The following is a 12,418-nucleotide window of genomic DNA, read 5'->3' as shown; positions in this document are numbered from 1 at the left end:
CAAAGGGACCATCTTCATTTGTTTGCCTTTTTCTTTTTATCTAATAAAAACATTAAAATTCAGGCAAACATCATTTCCAGAGAGAGAAAGCGCTCAAGGGAATTTTGTGAACATTATATGCTCTCTGGGATAGAATACGGAGTTTGGAAAAAAAAAAAAACTGCTGCAGTTTAATTCCATTTGTTTTCAAAGCAAATCCTGATTTTTCACATGACAAACCTAAAGGGCTTCTATCCATAAAGAGAGGTTTTCCAGGGCCCAGCACAGTAGCCTAGTGGTAAAAATGCTTGCTATGCATGTGCTGGGATCCCATATGGGCACCAGTTCATATCCCGGTGCCCCACTTCCCACCCAGCTCCCTGCTTGTAGTCAGAGAAATTAGTTAAGTATGGCCCACGGGCTTGGGACCCTGCACCCATTGGGAGACCTAGAAGAAGCTCCAGGCTCCTGGCTTCAGATCAGCGCAACTCCAGCCATTGCAGCCACTTGGGGAGTGAATTAGCAGACAGAAGATCTTCCTCTCTGCATGTCTGACTTTCCAATAAAAGAAACAAATCTGTTTTAAGGAGGTTTTCCATAGGTTCTTCTATAGCACATCTCAATTGTGGGCATTCTTTTTGTCTTCCTGATTTGTTTATGGATGCTATTTGACATGTAAAAATTCATACCTGCTATATTCCCATTGTGAATTACACTCTGATCCACTGAAGTTTGTTCTAGTTTATGCTTTATGTTAAGTTATATTCTGTGATGAAATATTGACACTGTACCTTTTTATACACTGTATTTATTGGATAGATTTTTAAAATGTTTATTAATATTTTATTAAAAATGAAGATCAAGATTTCCCACACCCATGGCTGAGTATGGTTGAAGCCAGAAGCCTCAAACTGAATTCAGCTCTCCCACGTGGGTGACAAAGATGCAATGACTTCAACTTCCATCTGTTGCCTGTCAGGAAGAATGCTGGAATTTAAAACAGAGCTGGCAAATAAGTCTAGGCACTCAGCATGGGACGTGAGCAGTCCTAGAGGAGTCTTAGCTATTGCACCAGATACCCACCCCAGATCTACTTTAACGTCCTCCAAAATTATTTGATTTCTGTTAAGACTTTAAGCTCATAAGGTTTATTTCTATGTATCCTTATTGTTGTTGCCTTTGTAAAGGATATATTTCTAATTGTAGTTTAAAAATTATTGATCTTTTACTCAGACACAGGAACATACTTGGTTGTCACCAGTCTAGTGAACTTATCAGGGACCAAAGTACAAGAGCCATCATGTGCTGCCTTTCAGGATGTACATGAAAAGAAAACTGGCTCAGAAGTAGAAGGGACTAGAGCAAGGCCCTTCAGCAGGAGCTGTGCGCATCCGAAGCACTGACTTAATCCATGGTGCCGCTGTACTCCCAGTACTTGGTAGACTTACGACTCCTTACTTCATTTTAACTTTCGTATTGCTTATTGTGTCTTGTTAAACACACTTCTATTACGAAAATGTCTGTTATCAAAATTAAATTACAGATTGAAGGCAATCTCCTAAAATACCAGTGACGTTCTTCACAGAGTAGAATAAATAATCCTAAAACTTATGTGCAAGCACAAAACAATCCTGGATATCCAAAGAAATCTTGAACAGAAAGACCAAAGCTAGAGACTTCATAATACCTGACTTCACTATACTGTACAGGGCTTCTGTGAGGAAAACAGCATGGTGTGGACTTAACAGACAAAAGCCAAAGAACAGAATGGATTGTAGAAATTAATCTTTGCAAACACAGCCAACTTATTTCAAACAAAGACACCAAAAACATACACTGGAGAAAGAATTGTTAAAAAGCTGGGACACACTGGTTATGTGTATGCATAAAATTGAAATTAGATGCTCCTTCCATCTATAAGTTAATTTAAAATGGATCAAAGATCTCAATCTAAGAAATGAATACATGAAACTACTAGAAAACCCGAGGGGAATACTTCGACACACACTGACATGGGCAACAAATTTTTGGGTAAGACACCAAAATGCAAGCAACAGGAACAAAACTAGGAAAATTAGAATTGGATTGTATCAAACTAAGAAGCTTCCGTTTAGCACAGACAATGAGTAACAGAGTAAAAAGCCAACCAACAGAATGAGAAAATACTTACAAAATAATCATTTGACAAATTACAAAGATCCAGAATATATAAGGAATAAGGTTCAGCAACAACAAAATCTCGTTAAGAATTTAGAAGATAATCTGAATATATATTCCTTGAAAGAAGAAATATGAAGGATACCAACCACATGAAAAAGTGTTCAATACTATTGCCCATAAGAAGGCAAAACAAACCCACAATGAAGTATCATCTTACTCCAGTTAGAATAAAATAACAAACATCAGTGAGGATGTGGAGAAAAGTGAGTTTTTGTACACTGTTGGTGAAAATACAAGTTAGTGCAACTATTGTGAAGATTGGTATGGAGGTTCATAAAAAACCTCAAACAAGTAAGTCTATGATATACAGCTCTCCCACTTGTGCATATACCCAAAAAGAAAGCAGCATAAGAGATGGGTGCAGCCTCACGCACACTGCAGTGCTATCCACAGTAGCCAAAATTTGGCCTGAATCTAGATCAATTGACAAATGAATAGAGAATTGTTGTATATACATAGTGGAATATTAAATCATGAAAAGCTTAACATTATCAAAAAAAATCAGATATAGCTGGAGCCATGAAATGAGTCAAACAAATACAAATACCATGCATTCTCTAATATAGGGGTCAGAAATTTGTTGTGAACTTAAGTCATTTCTAGAGCTTGGGAAGAGCAGAGGAATGGGGCATTGGAAGTGGGCAAATAATGCAGCTACATGGAATTCTTCTTCGGCACAGGAGGACTATAGTTCAAGATCAGGTCATATACATTGTATCAGGAACAGAAGGGAGGAGCTTGTAGGTTCCAGAGACAGAGAAAAGGGAAATGAAAAGGCTAATTGCTGGCTTGATTCATTTTCGCTGTTTATATCTATCAAAGCATTGTACCATACGAATATGAATACAGTAATCAAAAACCAACATAAAAATGATCTGAGGGCCTTTATCATCTGCTTTTTTGTAAAAGGTTTCTTTGAAAGAGTTAGACAAGGATGGGGAAGAGAGGAGTGGGGGGACAGAGTGAGGGAGGGAGAGGACTCTCCCATCCATTGGTTCACTCCCCAAATGGCTTCAATGGCCAGGGCTGGGCCAAGTTGAAGCCAGGATTCAGTACCTTCTTATGGATCTCCCCTATGGGTGCAGGGGTGCAAGCCCTTGAGTCATCTACTGCCACCCCAGGCGTGTAAGCAGGGAGCTGGATTGGAAGTAGGGTAGTAGGGTCTTGAACCAGCACTCACATAGTAGTACTGCCAAGGGCGTGGCAGGTAGCAGTTTTATTTGCTATGCCATAGTGCTATCCAAGAGTTTTATCTTAAAATAGGAAAATACAACTTATTATTCACTGTTCTCATTTTTATCATCTCTATTCAAGTATTGTTTTTGCTTTTCTGCATGAATACATGTATTTCTAGAATATACACACACACACCCTAATGTATGGTCATGCTATATCTCTTTTCTAACCTTTAAGATTCATTGTAAAGTCAGGCACAGAGAAAAGGTAAGACCTCTTATCCACTGGTTCACTCCCCCCAGATGCCCACATCAGCCAGGATTGAGCAGAATTAAAGCCAGGGACTAGGAGCTCATTGCTGGTCTCCTACACAGGGGGCAGCAACCCAATTACCTGAACATTGCTGCCTGCCTTGGTCTGCACTGGCAGGAAGCTGGAGTCAGGCACACTGGGGCACCAGGCCACTCCAGTGTGGTATGTGCGCATTTGAACAACTAGATCACTGCTAGGCTAAATGCCCACTCCCTTGTTCCTGTAGTTTGTTAGCTTGTCAAAGTTAAATACTATCTAAAAATAACTTGTTCTGTTTATAAATTTCAATTTATATTTGCTATCCCTTTTCTTAGGTCACTGCTGGTAAAAGTATAAGCCACAGGCTTTTATTTCAATGAAAAAAAAGTTTGTTTTTAACTGATTAGCATATTTATGGGGGTCCATGTGATGTTTTGACAATGTATACACCATGGGATGTTCAAATCAGCAAGTAAGCCTAATTTTCTCAAATGTTTATAATTACCTTGTGGCAAAAACCTGAAATGTTTGATATTGTTTTGCCTATATCCTATTAAAATGTGAGATTCTTTCCAGTTATGATAATTACTCTCTAAATCAACTTGAATTGAAGTTTCTGTTTCTCCTTTGCTTCTAGTATTGCTTAGCTATATTTCTCTTAATTTCTAAGTGGAATTTTGGAACAGTCACTTGCCATTAATCTGTTTTATTATAGTATGATGAAAAACCTGGTTAATGTAATGTCTCTTCTAGAGTTATGGAGACTGACTGATACTGATTTTTGGAAATGTGTTGTAGACACAATAAATATAATTTACTATACCTATGTACCTAGAGATCCAATCTTATTAGTGGTTACTTTTTGTATCTAAGCAATCTCATCATTCTTTCAAATTCTAGAGCAGCTGTTTTTATTGGATATATTTGCCAATTTCTTCAATTTCCAATATATTTAATATTTTGATGGTAGATGATTCGGTGAACATATTAGTCATCATTTATGACAATTTTATCTTTATTGCAGATATTGTTTGAAAATATAAAGTCAACTGTGTCCCATTTGGTGACTATTTCTCGTAAACTTTGCTTGCTATTCGTATGCCATCTGTACACTGCTTTGGTTCAATATATTGCTATCCATCTCATTAGTTTTAACCTTTTCATTTAATTTTAATGGAGTCTCCAGGAAGCCACATCTTTATTACTTAAATAAACCTGCAAATTACTACAAACAACTACACACCAATAAACTGGAAGAAACAGATTTCTGGAACCTAATCTACTGAGTCATGCACACACCGAAACCCTAAATAGATCCGTAAGTAGGACAGAGATGTGACCAGTAACCAAGATTCTCCTGTCAAAGAAAGGCCCAGGACTGGATGGTTTCCTTGCTGAATTCACCAAACCTTTCAAGAATTACTTCAAATTCTTCACAATCTATTTAAAACAATAGGAAAAGAGGGAATCCTCCCACGCTCCTTCCATGAAGCCAACATCACCTTCATTCCAAAGCCAGAAGAGACAGAGAAACAGAACTATAAATGAAAGAACTTATAAACACCTGATGAAAATCAATGCAAAAATCCTTAAAACACTACCTAATTGAATCAAATACTGTTTACTTGAACCAGGTAGGCTTCCCTGGAATGCAAAGATGGTTTAACATATGCAAATCTGTATATGCATTGCACCACATTAATAACCTGAAGAATTAAAACCAATATTATCTGAATAGATGCAAAAAAAGCATTCAATAAAATAAGGTATCCTTTTACACTAAGAATTTTAGGCAAATTGGGTAGAGAGGATCATTCCTCAACATAATCAAGGCAATATATGAACAATTTAATACCAGCATCATATTGAAGGAAGACAAGTTGGCTGTATTTCCACTAAGATGCAGAACCAGAGAAGATGCCCATTCTCAATGCTGTTAATACAGTCCTGGAAGTTTAAGCCAAGAAAAAGCAATCAAAGGAATACAAATTGGAAAGGAGGAAGTCACAGTATCCTTGTTCATAGATGACACGATTCTCTGAATAGGGGAACTAACAGATTCTACTAAGAGACCACTGGAACTACAGGAGAATTTGGCAAGGTGGCACGATATAAAAATCAATGACTTCTGTATAAACTCCATGGCTGAGAAGGAATTTCTATGGTGAGTACCATTCACAATAATAGCAAAGAAACTTACATGTCTTGGAATAAGTTTAACCAAAGACATGAGCGATCTCTATGAAGACAACTACAAGACATTAAAGAAACAGAGGAAGAGTTCAAACCATGGAAAAGCCTGCCATGTTCATGTGTTGATGGAATACAAAATGTCCATTTTATGGAAAGTAACCTATTGATTTAATACCTATTAATTTAAAGTAACCTATTGATTTAATACCTATGAATTTCTTCTCAGACCTAAAAGTGCTGAAAGTTACTTGGAGAGACGATAAACTAAAAAGGTAAAGCATTTTTTTCAATTTAAAAATTATTTTCCAGGATATGATTTTGTAGGTATAGGGATCCCCCCCATTCAATTTCTCTTTCTCCCTCCCCATTCTTCACCTCTCTGCACGCTACTTCCCCCCTTGTTACAGTAGCATGGTCCTTCAGCAACAGTCACAAGTCCAACATTCTGCTACTTAAGTGCATCATGGTGTTGTAGGTATAGGCAATGGGAGAAGATCTAGTATCCTATGTCAAGGTGTAGTTACCTGTTTCATTGGGAGTCCTCCTTTTACTTGGGAGTAGAGATGCACACTGCAATGAATCTTCACTTCCTGGTATGCTAGTCTCCATTATACAGTTAATCTATGAGAATATATATGCTTACTTATGGATCTGTTTGTTTTTATATTTTGCATGAATGTTGCCTTATGTCAGAGAACAAAAACAAAGCTGGGTATATCACAGTATCAAACTTACAGATGTACTCCCAAGCAGTTACAATCAAAACAGCCTGGTATTGTCTTAGAGATATGAAAATCAAAAGAACAAAATATAAATCCCAGAAATGAATCCATATAACTATAGCCAATTTAGCTTTGACAAGCAAATCAAAAAATAATTCAAGGAAAAAAGATAGTCTCTTTAACACAGTACTGGGAAATTTTGCTTTATGCATGCATAAGAAAAGAACCCGTACCTTTCACCATATACAAAAAAGTCAACTCAAAATGGACCAAAGGACCTAAATCTAAGACCTGATATCATCAAATTACAGAAAAACACTGGGAACACTTTAAGACATACGTGTAGGCAAAGACTTCATGGAAAAGAACCCCAAAATACAGGCAATTAAAGTAAAAGTAAAGAAGTGAGAGTGCATCAAGGTAAGATGCTTCTGCATTGCAAAGGAATTTTCCAAAGTGAAGAGGCATCCAGCAGAATGGGAAAAAGCGTTTACAAACTGTACAATGGAGGAATAATACCCAGGATCTACAGAAGACTCCAGAGACCTTCCAACAGCAGAACACACTGCAGTGAAGCAATTAGGCAAAGGACATTAAAAAAAAAAGCATTTCTCAAAAGACGAATCCAAATGGCTGATACATATTTGAAAAAAATGTTCCTGTTCAGGGAAATGCAAATAATACACAGGGAGTTTTCACCTAATCCCTGTGAGAATGGCCATTATACAGACGTTTAGGAAAAAAAATGGTGGTGAAGATGTGGAGGAAATGGTATCCTAATCTATTGCTGGTGGGAATGCAAATTAGTGTAACCACTGTGGATGCCAGTATGCTGATTCTCCAGATATCTGTAAATAGATCTACCATGCAACCCAGCCATCCCACTCCTGGAAATGTACCCAAAAGAAATGCAATCTGAATAGGAGTTACCCATAACCCCATGTTTGTAGTAATGTAATGCACAATAGCTAAGATACGGAACCAACCCAGATGCCCATTGACTGATGACTGGATGTAGAAAATGTGATAATATACACAATAGAATATTATTCAGCCGTTAAAAAGTGAAATATCAGTTGGAACAAAATAGACCCAGCTGAAAACCATCATGCTTAGTGAAATGAGCCAATTTGAAAGAAGTAAATATGTTCTCTGATCTGTGAAAATTATTGCACAAAACACAATGATTGTCATCTGAGGTCAGCATATTGAGGACTAACTCATTTACAGCAGGATTTCTATTTTCATTTTAGTTTGCTTTCATTATATGCAGTATTTTCTCCTTACCTACTTGCTGTGTAATGCTACCTTTAAGTATCAGGAAGTTAAACTTGTTACTGTGAAGTAATGCAAATGCTATTATAATAATTTGGGGAAAAAATAAGTGGGGAGATTAAAGTGGAAGAAAGGAGTTCCAGCCTCCCCATGCTTCTAACTCAAAGATCTGAAATCTATTCATTTTATATAAATTATAATTAAGTACAAAAAGTGGAAAAAATGCATTTGTTTCTATTCTGTGATGATACTAATATTCATTATAACAATTTCCTTTACTGATTTATGTCATGCCATTTTTGTAGCTTTACACATTTTCGCTTATTTTTCATTCCTTTTATTACATTGGCTGAATCTTAGAAAATTCCTATTTCTTTAGAAACAAAGCTTCTTTCATTGTTTAGAAATCTGAGGCAAGCTAGGTAACTTATTTGGCTCATAATTTTTGAGGCTGAACATTTAAACATGCTGCTTTCAAGGCTGATAATCATTAAATTGAAAAGAATGTTTATTCTATCTTATAAGTCAGAAAGATTGACATCTCCTTTACTATTTCATTCCTTAAATGTCCACAACACGCAGGACTGGTTCAAGGTCAGGAATCAGGGCATCGTCCAGGTCTCCCAGGCAGGTGACAGGAACTCAACTACTTGAACAGTCACCATTGCTCCCCAGGGTGCGCATTCACAGTGGCTGGAATCGAGCAGAACTGAATCTAGAGGACATGTGTCCTAACATGGGATGCAGGCATCTCAGGCAGGACCTTAACTGCTACACCAAACACTTCCTCTTGGAAAACTGATTTTTGGCTATGTTCTTAAGCCACAGGAAAAAGTTAAATCACATTTTTCTCCCACCCTCACTTCCTACCTGCCATCTCTTTTTTTCCAGGAAACATTGTACTTTCCATTCAGATCAATTCTAACTGATTCTCTATACGACCAAGAATTGCCTTGAACATTTTCATTAGATTTTACTCCAAGCTAATTCTAAATGTCCAGACTAATTAAAAATTCTTCCTGTTTCACTACTTATCAACATTGATTTCTACTCAGCCTCTAGAATCATGTTCATGGTTTGTATCATTCACCCAGGAATAATGTGAGTAATTTTATTAAGATAAATTACATGAAGATGTTTTGTCCTTTTGTTGCGAAACTCATCTGATGTTTTATATGACCCTATTGGATACAAACCCCTTCCTGTTTCAAAAGTATTATTTTTTGTGAACTTTAGGCATTTGATAGTAAAGAAGTCTAGAGCACATGAATTTGCTTTTAATTCCTGATTGTGATATTTCTGTGTTTTGAATTTAAAACTGCTATCACTCAGGTGTGCATTTTTTGGATGTTTTCTCTGATACCTGGAGATTTTGCTCCAGGTTCCTGTCTCTTTTCAAGCACAACAATGTTCCTTCTACTATTTGTTTAACTGTTACATCTTTTCCTTTGTTGAAATTTCTATTAAAAATCACAAACACATATACCCACGTAATGCATGAACTTGCTCATCTTGTCTAGACTGTCACACTTCCCCTGGAGAGGGGCCACGGCCTGACATACAACATTTCTGTTTATCAAAAATCAGTTTATCAAGAGGGATTTGGTTCTGAGATATCAGTAGGCAAACCTCTGGGAAGCTGAGAAATAATTTCTGTGCCCAAAGGAGGACATAGACTCCAGCACCCATCCCACATGCCAACGCCTTTAGATCAGATGGTATAATATCCATGTTTGACAATTTTCACAGTAGAAGATCCAAAAGGACAAATTTAATTCTAGTAGCTTGAAGTGAGCTGTGTGCTTTTCACTTCACTATGTCAGACAATGTCTAGATAAACCACGTTGCACTTCCATGGTGCTAAAGCAGTCACTAGTGTATTTAGTTTAGTTTTGTCACTAAAATGAAATACTCAGGGCAGGTTAGGAAGTTATGAAGAGGGTGAAGTTTAGCTTGTGTTTTGGGGGCTGAAAATCCAAACACCCATGAAGAGGATCTTGTGAGGGCCTTATGGGGAAGGCAGGTGCACCTGTGGGAGGAGAAAAGCATCACAACTTGAAAGGAAGCCAGAAAGACCAAGATCAGAAGGTAAAAGGATCCAAAAATATCCTGAAGAATTTCGAAGAATATCCAAGAATTTCCTGTTACGCATACAAAATACTTGACAATCACTAAGAGTCTTTGTTCCTGTATGGAATGAGTGGTAGCTGGAGATGTGTCTGTCCTATTCCATGCTTCCTTGACAATCCAGTTGGCCAATTTATTATTACTATTATTATTTGTGGTTGGGGGGGGGGAGGGAGAGAGAGAGAGAGAGAGAGGAGAGATATCACACCAGACACAAGTGTAAGATGTTAGGAGGAGTCTAATTGCCAAGCTCCCGCTACACTCCAGGAGCCAACGCACTGCATGGCCGAAGCCAGGGGTTTTTAAGCACTCATTAACAGGCAGCAGCCAGGGATTTCCAATCAACTCAGATGTTACAAATCTGTCAGCTTGCATCTTAGGCCAATCAGGTACAGGAGCAGATAGCTGTGTTTAGCCATGCTTGAAACCTAGTACTGCCTTGGGCTGCTATTACACAGCTGCACCCTACTACATTCCCCACTGGTGTTCTAACATTTGAGTCAAATTGTTGACTCAATTCCATATCCAGGGGCACACTGATTGGTGCCTTGGTTTCCACATAAGGAGGTTTAGGACTCAAGCCTGCCAGCAGTATTACACAAGGGGTTTGGAAGTCTTACGACAATCCCAGTGGGGTAGGGGACTACAAAGGACTAAACTGGCTTTTGTTGAATCCTAAACCTCACTCCAGGTTATCTCCCATGTATACATGATGTTACTCCCCATGTTTTCCCAGATTACACATTGACCTTGACCAATAGAAGTAGTCAGATTATAAACCATCCAGAAGACTGGCTTGGGTCTTGGCAGTTAAATTCCTAATATCTGTATCCCAGAGTGTACCTTGTATCCACTCACACAGGGAAAAGGCAATATGACAGAACAAGAATCTTAAGGGACCTCCAGCTTGTTGCCTTCTTTAGCTGGGCCAGGGGTTGATTCCTGCCACCTTCACAGTCATGGGGTGCTAAGGATTACGGGGTAAAATCCTTTCCAAGCAGGTCCTCAGGTCCACAGGTCTCTTAACCTAAATGACGTCTCCAGGCTGGTATACAGGGGTGACAGTATCCATTTTGCAGGCTCGGGGAGCCAGAGCTGGGGAAGATCTGTTGCACCCCCTGGAGAGGCCTGTTGGATGCCGAATAGCCTGTTGTAATTTTGTTCACTTTTGGTCTCATCTAGTTTGTTGGTCAGGATGGGCCAGGAAAGGCTGGAGTCAGCATTTCGGGAGGCCCTACTTGTGTTAGGTCTATTTCTTGGACTTCTGTATCAGTGTGGCGGTTGCCATTAGTCTGAGTTAACTTCTACAGTCACATACAGGTTCCCCAGAGGGATCTGGGGGCAGGGTTAGTACCTCCTGAGCAAGCAGAAGTGAACCATTTCTAAAAATCTGTTCTCAGATGCATCAGCAAATCTTGGGTGACAACATCCAGACCTTGTAACAAGATTGTGAATCAATACGCTAATCTTTACTCCTTAAATAAAAGATGAAAAAGCTTCCCCAGTACCTCACTGTGAATACAACATGCAGATTCTAGTATTAAGGTTTATCTAGTTCGCACCTCTTGAAATGGGCACCCTCTCTAGAGGGCACAGTTCAACAATCACACTTACGAACCCTTCCTTCATAACCTCGAAGGACAAGGAGGTAGTGTCAAACACTTTTTAGGCTACAGTTAGCAAAAAAGTTTTAGAAGGAATGGGCCTTCTTCTAACCTCACCTGATGCTTATTGCCATCTATCCTGCACACATGGGTTACCATTTAAGAGCTCTAGGCCAGCATTACATTGCTAGGAATTGCACTTCTATAATTCTGACCAGCAATAGACACAAAACTCAAAGTCAACGTAAACACAATCGAGTTTGCATCTTTAACTATATGACAGCTTTAATTCTGGTTTCCAAGCCTGCCAAAGGTTGCCAACCGCAAGACTGGCCAGTTTAACATGCTCAGTAACCAAGGAACTACTGGCCCAAGACCATTACAATTTGAAATAAGTTTTTCCTTATTCAATTTCAAATAGTGCTGAGGCCAAACTATGTTGCTGTAAAACATTTTAATCGTTCCAAGATGACTTAGGGAGCTTACATCATAGAAACACATCTACCGTTTTCAAATAATATTCTGTTACTAAAATTTGCAAAATACACCCTAGGCGACTGTTAGAACAGAGCTGTAATTACCAGCTGTAATCTCAGCACCTGATCTGATGAACCAAAGAATTTTAACACAGACATCAAGACAGACAAGTAGCCACCACACTATCACAACCCCATGTTCAGAACTCAGATTGAGGCACAACACAACTCAGAACAAAACAGAGAATAACAAATTTCACAGACACCAGCACCCGCCACTCTCACCAGTGGCCACAACAACCCAAACCTACTGGGAACCCAGGAACACTGGGGATCCAAACCTGATGGGCCAAAA

The 12,418-nt window shown here is 38.5% G+C and overlaps 1 protein-coding gene across 2 annotated transcripts in view; it reads right to left on the bottom strand.

Moving 5' to 3' along the window:
- Positions 1-12,418, bottom strand: part of AOAH (acyloxyacyl hydrolase) — a 249,021-nt gene that overhangs the window by 214,655 nt on the left and 21,948 nt on the right. The gene's annotated exons all lie outside the window — the stretch shown is intronic.

The sequence above is a fragment of the Ochotona curzoniae genome, unplaced genomic scaffold (genome assembly GCF_017591425.1).
Source record: "Ochotona curzoniae isolate NIBS_2020 unplaced genomic scaffold, NIBS_Ocur_1.0 scaffold_3835, whole genome shotgun sequence".
Classification (NCBI taxonomy): Eukaryota; Metazoa; Chordata; class Mammalia; order Lagomorpha; family Ochotonidae; genus Ochotona; species Ochotona curzoniae.
This window is presented reverse-complemented; position numbering and strand designations above follow the sequence as displayed.